The 15,136-nt window shown below is 48.0% G+C and overlaps 1 non-coding gene across 1 annotated transcript; it reads right to left on the minus strand.

Moving 5' to 3' along the window:
* Window positions 1-2,255: 2,255 nt before the first annotated feature.
* LOC120693626 lies at window positions 2,256-2,362 on the minus strand. The gene has a single exon (XR_005683084.1). It is a non-coding gene; the product is annotated as a small nucleolar RNA R71 (small nucleolar RNA).
* Window positions 2,363-15,136: the final 12,774 nt, after the last annotated feature.

Genomic DNA, 15,136 nt, shown 5'->3' on the forward strand with positions numbered 1-15,136 from the left:
ACTATGTTCCATTCATATTTTGTTTATTTATAATGAGTTCCACAAGTTTTGGATAAGTTTTTATTACAGAAGCAGGTGTACCAAAAATGGGCAAAATTGGGAAAAAACCCAGGCCGTTCGGCCTCTCCTAGGCCGGCCGGCCTGGCACCTTCAAGAACACGGTCCCGGCTTCGATCCAGTGGCAATGTGACACACTCATGAGGCTTTGAGTCAAGGGTTGGGTCTCGGTTCAATTAAATGGATCGAAAGGATTGGCATTGATCCAAAGACCCACAAGGCAGCCCAATATCAAGAGGGAATCAGTGATCCACTTCCCTGGAGAAAGCACAAATATAGTCAGACATCGGTGCAACAGAGGGCCGAGATGGGCCGGCCTCCTCTAGGCCGGCCGGCCTAGCACATGCACGCGTGGAACCAAAGCAATTGCCAACCGCCTCCAGGAGAATATCAGAGCCGCTGTCCAAAAGTCGGTGGCCACGTGGCAGGACCCCCAGGCCGGCCGGCCCCACTTGGAAGCCCCTCGGGCTGGGTCTTAGCATGGAAGCTAAGCTCAACAGTCTTACCTGCTTACAACCGACGCCAACTGCAGTAACTGCCAGAACCGACCTTGGAAGGGCTATAAATAGAAGCACCATCCATCACTTTAACACACACCATTGGAGCTCTTCTCTCTTCACTTGTACTTTCTAGAGTAGGTTAGTAACTTGGGAGTTAGAGTCGAGTCGAGCTTGCTCGGGATTTCGGAGTGGTCGGAAGTCTGGTATAGCTCTTGTATCTTTCTTTTGACATTATCAATATAAGTTATCTTCTTACTTATTTGAGTCACCTTTACTTTCCGTTGTCGTTTATATATCCGAGTCTGAGTGTTCAGCTGGAGCGCGGAAGTTATCCTTTAGCTTAGACTAAATTATCTTTCTTAGTGATCGGGAACTTATCTTACGGATTTTCTAGCCCGGACTAGAGTATCTCAAGTTAGTGCTCTAGGTTGAGGGGGATTTATCTCGAAGGCCTCGAGATAAATCCTAACACCGAGTGCAGACGTGGTGTCTGACCTTAGTGTTAGCTAGAAAGTGTGTTCCACCCCACGAAACCGTTGTGATAGTCGGTAGGTGGTGACAGCCATATCCGTCCTTTGTAGTCCACCACGTTTGGGTGTTTTCATAGCAGTAGTGCAGGTTGCCGTTGGACTCCCCTCTCATCCCTTTCTGAAGTCCTTCCTCTTCCAGCCGCCGAAGTAAGCTCTGCTTTCCCGTGAACTAGTTAGGTGTTTAGTCTGATCTAGAAAGGCTAGCTCGATAGTTCAGAAGTGTATCAGGTATCTTATCTTGCTCGTTGTCCTCCCAGCTGCTACCTCTCTAAGTAGTTGAACCTTCGTGTGTCACTCGGTCATTACCTGGCCATTTATCTCACTTACCTATCTGGCTTACCCCCGTCTAGTCAGTCGGTCGATCAAGCTAAAAACGGTTATCATTCAATTTACGACACTCTTTACCATAGTGCTTCCCTGAGGAAAAATACGATACCCTGGAATACTCCAAGATGAAGTGCTACAGTGGTGATTCTGTGCGCTTGCAGAATATCTATTCTATCGGGCATAAGAAACGCCAACAAGCATTTCTGGTGCCGTTGCCGGGGAAGCAATTAGCTAAAGATATTGTAGATAGTTTGATAAACTCTACTAGTTTGTCGCCGCTAACCCTAGCGGGCTTACCATTGCTCTTTCTATCTTTTGATCGATGCAGAGCAATGCATGACCGATTTCGACCTACCAAGTAATTTCCACCCAAATCCAAAAAGAATTGGGAGAATCGTGAGACGCCGCGTCGTCCCACCTCAGAAGAAACTCACTTGGCCTGTCAGCTCACCCTCCACTTCAGCATCTTCATCCATGGCTCAGAAGACTCTCCGTCAGTTTTTGCCTCGTCCAGTAGCCACATTCCTACTGGATTGAATGTCAACCAAGCCGGCAATGACGGCTTTGAGCTGAAGACTGGACTCGTGAACATGGTCCAAGCAAGTCCGTTCTGCGGAAAGGCATCCGAGGATGCCAATGCCCATCTCCAGAACTTCCTGTAGGTGAGTAACACCATCAACCCCAGAGGAACTACACTGGATGACGTCTGTCTTCGTCTGTCCCATTCTCATTGCTCGGGAAAGCCAAGACGTGGTTTTATTCCAACAAGGAAGCTTTCACGACATGAGAAGATTGTTCGAATGCATTCCTAGCCAAGAACTTTCCAGTGGGCAAGACCAACACCCTCCGGAACAGGATTACCGGAATTCAGCAATTACCGGATGAGAGCATCCCGGAAGTCTGGGAACGTCTCCAGGAGTACATTCAAGCATGCCAACACCACGGCATAGAAGAGTGGCTGATCATTCAGAACTTCTTCCACGGCCTGAATAAGCAAGCCCAGGACCACGTTGACACAACAGCGGGTGGTTCCTTCCTTTCTCTCGATGTTGCGGTAGCAAAGGCGCTGATTGACAAGATAGCTTCCAACCAAAGTTGGAAAGGAGAAAGGTAGCCAGCCCGTCCCAGGGGCATGCATCAGATCGACACAGTCGACATGTTAGCTGTAAAATTGGAACTTCTGATGAAGAAGCTGGAATCTCCGCACCAGGAGGTTAATCAAGTTTCAAAGTCTCGTATGACATGTGAAACATGTGGCGAGACTGGGCACTCGGGCACTTCGTGCCCATTAACTCTAGAGGACGCGAATTTCATTGGGAGCAACAATAATCCCAACTTAGGATTTCGTCCTCAGCAGGGTTGGAACTCCAAGACCAACCTCCCCTTCAGTCAACAACAAGGTATGAACTTTAATAACAGTTTGCAGCCCACAATAAAAGACCTAGTGTACAGCCAAAAGCAAATCAATGACAATATTAGTAAGAAATTTCTTGCTAATGACAAGATCCTGGAATCCATGGCTGCACAACTAGAGGGATTCAATTCTGTTATTAAGAACCAACTGAGCTTTAATAAGATGATAGAAACTCAAGTAGCTTAGCTTGCATCCTCATGTCCTAACGTTAATGTGGGGAAACTACCCGGGCAACCGGAAGTACCCCCAAAGGAAAATGTTAGTGCGGTGACCACGCGTGGTGGTAAGACCACACAAGAGCCACCTTTTCCACAGGATGCAGGGAAGCAGCGGAAGACCGTAACCGCTAGCCATACCGAAGTTGATGAAGAAGCGCAGGAGGAGGCTGTCGAATCCAACACTTCTGCTACCCAGGAAGACCCCGTGGAACCCCCGAGAACTTCACGGGACTATCATGACACAACTGTCTTACCGTTTTCGGAGCGGATAAGGAAGCCAGTGGCCGACGAACAATTCGGTAAGTTCGTCGAGGTAATAAAGAAGCTATATGTGAATATACCGCTTCATGACACTATGCAGGTACCTGTTGACGGCTCTTAAGTACCAAATTTAGGCCATCAACTCCTGCATAAATACATAAAATGTAAACATCAACATAGTGGTAGGGGTTTATTACTGACCATTTCCACGAGTGTTGGTAATATTTATATGCAGGTGAAAAAAGGGTGAAAACACACTTCATGAGTAGGGAAACACACTCCACAGTTCAAGGCCAAATGCGCAACTACATACAAGGATCAAATGGCCCACTAAATAGCCTCACAGGAGATGGAATGCAGCCCACAAGCAAGGTGACACGTCATCAATCCGTGACAACACCCTCTCAACGAATCAGACGTATTCACAAGGATCCACGGGCCCACCAGAGCATCTAAACCTCCTTAAGAGGGGCCCACACCCTTGGGTATGACATGGGGGCCCACCTAGCAGCCTCCAGACCAAGATTGAGGCGGTTCGGCCACCTTTTCCAGTCGGCCGACCAACCAGGTCGCCCGACCTAAGGTCGGTTCGCCTCGGCCTCATTTTCCACGCGGAGATCCCTCATTCGATGCCAAAGGCAGTGCAAGGAGGCACCGACTCAATCCTCGGCCGAAAGCACCATGTACCCCCTCTATAAATATGAGGGGAGGGGCTCCATTTCAACACACTACCAAGTTGGAGTTGACATCCATCCAAGTGCTCAACTTCAAGCCTCCTCTTGTGTTTAGAGTTGTGTTAGCTTAGGGAGAGGGTAGAGGTACTCAGGTGGGGCGCCGGTCTTCGGCGCTCTTCTCCATTTTTGTACCTCTATGAGAGTGAGGGAGTAGTTCGGGAGAAGTGCCGGGGTGTCGGCGTTCTGCCCCAGCTTGTACCTCTACGGATGCTGCTACATTCTTCGGGTTTTAGTAAGTATTCGTGGTTCCTATCTCTAGTATTTTACTTGGTATAGTATATGCTAGTAGTGCTTGTAGTTGAGTGAGACCAGTTCTCTTACTCGCGGGTTCGTCGCTCTGTATTCCTACAGAGTGCTGTAGTTTGCTACGGGGTATCAAACGCAGTTAGACTACAGTAGTAATCAGTAGTATAGGCGACGTGTCTAGGCTAAGGATTATCCTTCGTTTGCATTATATCCCACGGTTTGGTAGAGGTATGCCGTAGGTGGTGACAGCCCTATTGGTCCTTCGTAATCCTCCACGTTCGGATATAGCGTAGAGCTGTTGGCCGGAGTCGACTGGCAGACCAGTTGTAAGCCGGTGCCCGAAGCGAGTATTGTGCCCGAGAGATCGACCTTTAACTCAGCAGTAGCGCTATCTTAGGAATCCTCTCTTCCCTTCTATCTATCTTGGTGTGTCCTTGGACCGATTAGAATAGAAGAGAGTGCACACACGTTCCCTGTGGATTCGATAACCCTTGGAATACTCTGTGGTGAAAGCTACAACGGTATCCGTGCGCTTGCGGATTTATTCGTGACGCTAAAGTACCCAACAAGCTTTCTGGCGCCGTTGCCGGGGAACGGTTGTTGTATCTTTCTTCGAACCTAGTCCTCGTATCCTTTGCTTTTGTTTTCTTCTACCTTGACCCCCACTACCCATAAAGGAGCTATCCTTCAAAAGCTTCTCTACCCTACGGGATTTATCCCGTATCATCTTTAGTTTTCCTCCTGCTATCTTTACTCCCGCTAACCATGGAGAAGCCATCCTTTCACAGCCTCTCTGCCTCAAGGGGCGAGTTCAATGAGCCACCATCCTCTTCCATATCCGGCCATGAATTATGTGCCGACCTTATCGCTTTTGTTCGGGAGCTTTCCTTCTCTGGGTTAAGTAGCGAGAACCCAGACCACCATCTGCGAGAGTTCGAGCAGCTTTGTTCACGCTTTGCCTCTGCAAGCATGAAACAAGATGTCCTCCGGTGGATGTTGTTTCCTTTCTCTCTTAAAGAGAGGGCAGAGCAATGGTACACGTCCTATACATATACCGGAAAGGGCAGCTGGGACTCCCTAAAGAAGACATTCTCTATCATGTTCTTCCAGCAGAATGAGAAGGAAACCTTAGGCGCAACCTGGGCCAGATTTTCGCTCCTAGTGAAGTCCGACCCTACCATTTCGGCACTCAATCCTTTAGTCGTTTGGAAATTTAAGAGGCGTCTCGATAAGAAATCAGCCGATCATCTCAACTCAATCACTGGAGGAGTACCCCTCCAAAAGTTTCCGGCTGAGGTTAATAAAATCCTAGATTATATTGCTGAGTACACCTCCTTGTCAGCTGAGTATGATCCTCTCCAAGAGGAGTGTGAGTTGACCCAAGAGGATTTCTTAGCAGCTGAACCCAATCCTTCATCTTCAATATCTCAAGATTCAGCCATAGAGTCCTCACCCGAACCAGGAACATCGGAGGGAGAAGAAATTCACCCCCGAAGTTCTCTATGAGATTCGAGGATGAATCATTGGGAAACCATAGAAACACTTCGAATCTCATAGATGCCCAATTAGGGAAGGAACCTTCTTCTGTCCACGCCGACCAATTTGGAGATCCCTTGATAGAACCTTCCCTTAGGCATACGGTACCCCCTACTCCTCCTGATCCTCGTAATGAAGCATCCCTCGAGGTAGCCATGGAGAGCGAGTGGTCCGACGGACAGAAACTCTTTTATGAAGCAATTTGGATTAGTTCTCCCTCCATGATCACTCCCTGCTCTATAAGGGGAACTACAGTAGAAGGCCACATTAACCCCGTCATGGAGGTTAATGTGTTGCCATGGCACTTAGCATACAATCTTCTGGGCAATGTTACGCTAAGACCATCCGACACGCTCTTAAAGAGTTGTCCCTCTGGACACATCCTTGAATGTCAGGGGGTTGCAAGTCTCGTGCCACTCATGATAGACAAGATTGAGGTCAACTTAGATTTCCATATCTTCGATATCCTCGATTTTGATCTCCTCCTAGGCTCCCCGCGTGAAAAGCTTCTCCCCGCGTGAAAAGCTTCTCGCATCCCAAGGGAGTCTAGATGAAATGCTTAAGAAAACCGCTTCTGCCACTGCTACATCTTGCTTAGAAAATACTATGGTGAAGCATTTTCCCGAGCTAAACCCGCTCAAGGAGATGGTGCATAAGTCTCCGTTCATGTCATCCGAACCCATTTTCCTTGAGATGGCAGGAAATGCCATCTTCGAAGAATATGACTCGAATGAAATCCTTCACTTTTGTGAAGATGAACGATCATCATCCCTCTTGAGCAAGTTTGAACCTCTTCCCTCTAGCCCCGAGAAAGTTGTTCTCGACCATGATCGAGATTCAACTATGATTTCCCACGATGAATCTCTTGAGATGGAGAATCCATGGGCCATGGAATTTCTTCAGACGCCGACTCTGGAGTCCGATGAAAAGGATTCCACAGATGAGCATAGGACCGTCATCTTTGAAATACCTTGCTCATTCAATGCAACTCCAGAGTCAGGCATGCTTAGTGCACCGTGCACACACGAGGACTACAACCACCTTATGGTCCTCTTCTGTAAAACTTTTAGAAGGTTGGTTGTAGATGTATATGCTTATCGTAAACATTGCAGATTTCGTGGGTGCACCGTGGCACTAATCTTGTAGCTAGCTGCAACAATTAGTGGTGAAACAATGACCCATCACCAATGATGGCTACAAGAGTTCTCATGGTCGAGCTTATGACCACAAAAACAAAGTACTGCCGGGAAATAGCCCGGATTATCATCTATTTATTTCCCCTCAATAAAAGCAAGAGAATGTTCTAGGATAAAGTTCTCCTTCGGGTATTTTTGGTCGCTAACCACTCCAGGTGGAGATCGAAGAGAACGATGGATTGGCAATGCCTATGAACATGAGAGCTACACCGACAACACCTTGGTACATCTTGGTGAGGAAATGACTACGGAAGGCGACTTGAACTCCACACACTTAAAGTTTTGTTGCCCAGCAATGCAAACTCCAAGTGTGGGGGAGATATGTGAGTACCCCAAGTAAGTTATTCTCATGCCAATTCATTACCTTGGTTTGGAAATGGTGTTAGTTCTTTTATCTTTCCCCTTAAAAATATATAAAATTTAAAAAAAAAAGAGGAGTTGCCATGGTGACAATGTTGAACACTTCATCAACAAATCATCGCGGTAAGTACTCTCAGTGTCCTGCTTTTGACATTAAACAAAGCCCTGCCGGGAGGTCACCCGAGGATCGCCAGAGTAAGTCTCTGAAAGGATCGACACTAGGCCTAGAGGGGGGTGAATAGGGCTGTTAAAAATTTCCTGAAAAAACTTGGCAGAAAACTGTTAGGTCCGATGATCCGGCCTAGGTTCAGATGATCCGGTCCTGGTCAGGCCCGGATGATCCGGCCTAGGGTCGGATGATCCGACAGAGAGAAATAAACTTGCACGAGATTTGAAATTTACTTAGCTTTTGATGATTCCCTTTGAATACAAAGTTGATGAAAGAAGTAAACAAGCCCCTGAACCACTTTAGTACAAAGGAAATGCTACTAACGAGTAGATCGAGACAAGATTAGCTCAATAAGAATAAAAACAACCCAAAAAGAAATAGACACAAGATTTTTCCCGAAGTTCACTCCACAAAGGAGCTACGTCTCCGTTGAGGTGCTCACAAAGAGTAGGGTTGTCCTTTAACCCCTTTCCTCACTCAATCAACCACTTAGGAGGATTGAGATGCTCACTACCAAGAGTCCACAAAGGACGGGTAACACAAACTTCCAGCGGCTCAACCACAAAGGAATGGAAGCTCACCGGCACCTCTAACCGTCTAGGAGCAAAGCTCCAAGAGTAACAAATGCGAATCGACGAATCGAGGTTTCTTCAAATGCTTCTTGAGATGAACAAGTGCTAGCTCACGGAGTGCTCTCAAATCTCACTTCCTCTCAATCCCTAGGTGTTTCCTTGCAAGAATCAAGCTCTAGGATGGAGAGAAGTGAAGGAATTAAGGTTTTGGAGGCGAAGTTGGTCGGGGAGAGAGAGAGGAGTAAATGAAGGGGGTGAAGGGGTATATATACTCCCACCCCCGAAAGTGACTGTTGTGTGTTTTCTGGTAAAAACACACTCAGAAATTCCCAGGTCCGGATCATCCGGTACAGGGCCGGATCATCCGACCTGGGTCACTCAGGACGCTCAAAAGTCACCAGGTCTGGATCATCCGGCACCGGGCCGGATCATCCGACCCAGTGCAGAAACTTTGGATAAGGCTAATTTTTGTGGGGTTTTTCTCTCAAGAATTGCATCTCATGTGATGCATTTTAACAACAAAAAATTCATCCGAATGCGTCCCCATTGATAGTACAGTGAATCCACTCAAATTCAAACCAAAAATTAAAATTAAATCCCGATTGAATCCACCATACTAAATTTGAAATTGGGGACCTTCCTTTCATGTTCTTCTTGAATTTCTCATTTTATTCCTGCACACACTTTCTTCAAAGCATTATATCCCCAAATTGTGATTGTCAAAAATCACCAAAATCAATTAGGGGCCTAGATGCACTTTCAATCTCCGCTTTTTTGGTGATTGATGACAATACCAATTTGGGCTAAAAAAGGGAGAATAAAATTCAAGAAATTTAAACAAGAGATAGGAGAGCTCCCCCTAAATATGTGCATAAATATTCTAAAGTGGCCTCAAATGCCAATGCACATATTAAAGTGAGCTCCCCCTACAACATTGCATATATGTGTTTTTGTGTGATATAAAACCCGTGATGCATATGACAAGATCATCACAACAATAAAGTGAGAAATAACATTACATCATCCATAAGCATCACACCTTAGATAAATAAGAGGTTCAACATCACACTAGCAAATTAAGTTCTTACAAACCGAAATGTTTCACATGGCACACACCACACATCACACCATCACAAATAGTTCTTACATGTCCGATACATAAATAGGATAGATAAATAAAAAGATAGAGCGAAAGCAAAGCGAATGAGGGGCCTCCAAGCACCAAATTCACTCCCCCTTTGGCATCAAGCGCCAAAAAGAGAGCTACTCATCGTCGTCGTCGTCATCGTCATCTCCATCTCCATCATCAGACTCGGTCTCCTCATCATCTCCAGCCTCTTCTTCCTCATCATCAGCTGTGCCAGGCATCTCTTGACCCCCATAGTCAAGCTCAATGTCATCATCTGGATTCTCTTGTGGCACATAGTCATCCCAAGGGTTGTACACTCTAGGAGGAGTGGGAAAATCCCTAGGCTCATGCACTGGAGAATAAGGAAGGTCAGCTTTGGCCATGAGCTCCTTTTGCCTCCTCTCAAGCTTCAGAAGCTCCTCATCCATATACTTCCTATGCTCACGGTTCTCTTGGGAGATCTGGCGACACATGTTGAAGCAAGCAAAAATTCCTTGAGCGATGTATTCCAGCTTGCCCTTCTTGCTGTTGGGAGCCCGTCGCCCACATGAGGTGGAAGGTCCTGTAGGTGCTGCAGGTGCTGGCTGGGAGGATGAAGGAGCTCCACTAGAAGGTGGAGGAGCTGCTCCAGAAGAAGATGCACCAAGAGTGAAAGTGGATGAGTAAGCACCAGGAAAAGGTCCAAGAGGATCAATACCAGTGTTATGCCTGCCAATGTGTAGAGACTGCTCAATCTTGCCCTTGCTTGAGTGATAGGACACATGAGAGATGTTGGGCACATTGTTGAGATGAGTCACATTCTTGATCATGTGGAATATATATGGAGCATAATGACAGGCACTGGAGGGATTTGATGCACAAGTGATTATCTCATTCTAGATGAACTCCATGACAGCAAACTTGCGCTTCCCAGGTGCCATCTGCACTAGCAAATTCTTTGCCCTATGTGATATATTATCCGAGTCACCCCCTCTAGGGGTGAGAGTGAAATGGAACAATGTGTTGAGCAATCTATAATATGGAGTGAGACCCTTGACTTGCCCAAGCACTATATCACCATAGGCCCGATCATACATGAAATGCATTCTGGAGGCATCAAACTCATTACCTTCATGTAGATCCACCTTTGATGCATCACGGTTCACAATATAGCCTCCACCATACTCAACTTGATCTCCCCCGTGACCAAATAGGAAGCTGAACTGAGCCATCGTGTAAGTGAACTTCTTTCCTCCAATCAGAAACTGAAAGATTCTTCCACACTCACTAATATGAAGTGTGGCATAGAATTGGGCCACCACTTCCTCATTCCAATCACAAGTGAAACTCATAATTCCCAACAGATCCATCTCTTGGCACCTCTCATGAACAGCATCAACAACCTCTCTAAGAGGTGAAGCTAACCCCTCAGATAATTCCAGTCAATCCATTTCATTTCTGTGGTAATATGCTTCATGGTAATAATAACTGACTCATACCAGTCGGCTTGGTGAGGAAACCAGAAGCGAGAATGACCACGGAAGATACGCTCAACCTCAGCTGGATCCTCACTATATCTCAAGTGCTCAATAGAATTTCCACCTTTCTTGTAGTTCACCATCGGAGGATCGAGACGGTGATGAATTGGGCGTTGAACAGTAGCCACAACTCTCTCAAGATGTGAAATGTCAATTTCTGGCAAGGGATCAGCAAGAGCAGAGCTGGATTGCCCTCTGGAAGTACCTCTGCCTCGCCCTGGAGAATTTCCTGAGCCACGGCCTCTGACATTCCTCTTGCTTGCACCCTTCTTAGTGCTTTGTGGCCTGGCTTGAATATCCTCATCTGAGCTCCCCCTATAGGATTCATCACTGTCGGAGTCGGTGGGGGGATGAGCCTTCTTGCTTATCTTAGTTTTCACCATCTAGAACACAAGAATAGTAGCCAAGAATAAGGATATGACAGATAGGAATTGAAAGTTTCAAAGAAGAAATAGTTTGTCCCTGAGCATAGCCGGATCATCCGGGTATGCACCGGATCATCCGGGCATAGGCCGGATCATCCGGGCTGCGCTCGGGATGAACCCCAAATCCACGAATCCGAGGATTTGGCCAACTGTAACACCCGGTTTATAAAAGGACATAAATCGAGCAATCATATACGTGCCAGGATCGAGTCACACGTATATACAACAGAATGAACAGTATATCACAGCACATATCACGTAAAAAGATATAATAAAGAGAGTACGAATGTTATTTATTACATTAAGTACAAAATGTCTGATACAGAGTATGCGGAAGCGTAAAACAAGTACGGAACTCTCGGAAGTTGGGCGCCACAGGGACGTCGACTGGGAGACGAACGCCTAGAAGTCCTCGTACTCCTGGTAGCTCTGGGTGAACTCCCTCGCGTCGGCAGGAACTGAGCAGCAGTAGAGTGTCCCCAAAAGAACAAGAGGAAAAAGTGTAGAGGAGGCAAGGGTGAGTACACAACTCGTACTCAACAAGTATAACACAAACTATGAGGCTCTAAGGTTGGCTGACTCAACTGCATTAGCTTTTAATCTTGGCAAAATTTTATCAAAGCTATTTACTACAAGTGGATGAATTACCATAAACCCAGTTACATAGTAATTAATCATAATTAATTATGATACTACTGAGAACCAAACCAAACCAACCACCCGGGGAACCGCCCTAATCAAAGGAAGATAACCCCACTAATCAAAAGGAGGATCTGGGCCGCTCATGACCATGAGCACGGCTAGTATACCAGTTTTACACTCTGCAGATGTTGCACATCTTTACCCACAATTCGTGAGTTACACTAGTTGTTCATCACACTTACTTAGGTGAGATGACTAGCAAATACACTACGAGGCCGTTACAAAGAATCTCATTAGTAAGGAGTAACCACGAGGGTGGATCGGCGACTATGGAGCAGGTCTAGTGGGCATCAAGACACGGAGCACAGACGAGGTCGCTCAGTACGAGGGCCATAGAAGCTTACCTCCCCTGCCCCACAGGTAAGTTACTCCAAACCAAAAAGACCTAATTATTACGCCAAGACCGTCCCATTCCAGTCTTGTGGTTGCGCGGTTGTCCCAGGTTGTCGCTCTAATGACGTACGGTCCTTATGGAGAGTAGCTAGCACAAAACACAGTGCGAGCCCCCTAAACCAAGTTTCTAGAAAAACCAATTTTTAACGAGACGTGAGCCCCTCAAACGGGCCACTCCCAGAAATAAGTTGCATATACCATTAATCAAATTAATTAAAAGGACCAAGTGTGTTATAGCACAGCAACCTAGCACAACTAACCAAAATGCAACCCAAGGGATATATATAAAGGATATAAAGTGGCTAGGAAATTCCTTATAGGCATACAGTATTAAAATGCAGTATGAAATTGTATTTAAAAGTGATAGGTGGTGTTCATGTTATACTTGCCTTCCTCAAACTGTTCCTGCTGCTCAAACTGCTCAAAGGAAGGTGGTTGCTCCGGGTACTGGTGCTCCTCCGGTAGCTCAACGTCTACTCACGAACACATGGCCAAAAACAAGGCAACAATATAAACCTACATGCAAACAATAGCATACACTAAGAAACAGTACAACAATACATGAAAACAGCAAACAAAACTAAGCTAGAACTATTCTACGTGTTACAACGATCGCGTGGACATAAAGATCACCTAAAACGGAGCTAGAACACGAAATCTAGGGCTAAAACAAGGTCTAGGGGCTTAACTGTAAGAAAAACAGAGTTTCTGGGGGTTTTCTGCAAAAACTAGGGACCTATACGTCATTAAACCTTAGTTCTAGGGTATAACGTGCAAAAAGACAGGGGCTGGACTGCGGGTTAGATTTTAAAGGAACTCAAGGGCTAAAATGAATAAAACAGGGCCTGGATTGAAACATTTCTACACTGATTAGGACCGCGGGTTCATTTAAAAGAAACCCAGGGTCTCTTTAGCAAAACAGCCGGCCAAAAACGGTATCCTTGAATCAGGGCCGTTGGATCGCGATCTGGCGGATCAGATCGGATCGGGCCACGATCTAATCGTGACCGCTGGGCTCAGATCGGAGGGCTCTGGGACTTTGGACGCGCGGGGCGGCGGCGGGAGTCGCCGGAGACGCGTTCCCGCGGCGGAGGCTCACTGGACCTGGCCAAATTTGGCCGTCCGGGGGTCGAATCGAGCGGGCTTTGGCCTGGGATGGAGTACGCGGCATGCGTAATCCACCTGGGCCTCGTGCGCGGGGCGGGGAGGCTCGGGGCGGCGCGTGCGGCAGTGGTGGCGGGTCTACGCGGCGGCGCTCGCCGGCGTGAGCGCGTGTGGGCTGTTCTGGGCGCGGGTTGTGGTGCGAAGGATGCACGTGCGTGTACGGGGTTAACGCGAACCCAAAACAAAGATCGTGCGGGCTCGGGAAGGTCTACAGGGGGCTCGCCACGGCGAGGCTGCGGTGTGGGCGGCGGCGGAACGTCGGCGTGAGGCGTCCCGGCCTCGGTGTGAGGCTACGGGTTACAGGGTCTAGCGCAACAGGGCGGGGAGGTCGTAGGGATACTCACCGAGCACTGAATTGGCCGGAGACACGGCGTAGCAGGGCTGGCGTCGAGGTCGCGCGGAGGTGCAGCGGTGGCGCTCAACCGGAGCTCGTGGAGGTGGCGCTGCAGAGACCCTCAAAACTCTTGGACTTCACGGGTCGACGTGTGGCGAGGCTGGGATGCAGGACAAGGGGCCAGGGGGGTCCGGGGATCACCGCCGGTGAGCAATTGCTCGGGAAACGGTTTTACCTGTCTCGGCAGTTCCGGGGAAAATCCGGCGCAGGCAAAGGTCGAGGTTGGGGTTGGTGGCCACGGCTCTGCTCCTGGTGCTCGTGCGAAGCTCCTGCAAGGTTGGCCGGGGTTGTGGCACGGCGGAGCGGCGAGTCCGCGGCGGCGCAGGGGCGGAGCTGAGGCGGGCGAGCGGCTATGGTTTGGAGCGGCGGCTGCGGTGGAGGTGAGGTGCAGGGGGTGCGGCTGCGGGCTAAAAAGAAGGGGGCCCGAGATCTGGGCGCGTGGGATGGGCAGGGGATCGCTGGAGATCACGGCCGTGATCTCGGCGTGGCCGTTGCGCGAGCAGAGGGCGCGGAGGGGACGGAGCTGACCAGCGGGCCCGGGCTGGCAGCGAGAGGAGAGGGACGCGGGCGACGCGGGGCGAGCGGCTGCAGTAGCTGACAGGTAGGCCCGTCTTGTCGGAGAGCTTGCGCGCGTGGGATGAGGGAGCGGCCAGAAGCGGGGTTGGGCGTGCTGCGCGCGGGGAGCTGAAGCAGGCCAGGGAGGGAGCCGGGCCGAGCTGCCGGCTGGACCGCGAGGGAGAAGGAGAGAGAGAGGTGGAGCGGGCCGTGGCGCTGGTCTCTGCGGGCTGGGCCGGAGTGAGGGATTTGGAACGGATGGAGAGGGAGACCGCGGGCTGGGCTCGGGCTGGTTTGCTCCTTCTCCTTTCCTTTTCTATTTCCTTTCCTTTTTCTATTTCCTTTCCTTTTCTATTTCCTTTGCTTTTCTATTTCTAATTCAAACCAAACTAAACCCATTTGAATTCAAATTTGAATTTGAATTCAAACCACACTCAAACAAATAAAATTATGCACCAGCATGAATGCACAACATGTTGTCCTAAGAAAAATTTAATTACTTTATGAAGCAAAAATAAATTATAAATGCCAGGCTAAGCAAATTAAATCCTAGAGAATTAAATAAAGCCAATTAATTTTATTATTAATTGCTGAAATTTAAATTAGGGTGTTACAAATCCTGCCCCCTTACAGAAATCTCGTCCCGAGATTCTGGGCTGGCTAGCAAAGAGAAACAAGGATGGGATTAAGCTTTACGCACACCTGAGTTAGGATCTCATACCCATATGATGTGAGTT

Source organism: Panicum virgatum, chromosome 9N, assembly GCF_016808335.1.
Source record: "Panicum virgatum strain AP13 chromosome 9N, P.virgatum_v5, whole genome shotgun sequence".
Classification (NCBI taxonomy): domain Eukaryota; kingdom Viridiplantae; phylum Streptophyta; class Magnoliopsida; order Poales; family Poaceae; genus Panicum; species Panicum virgatum.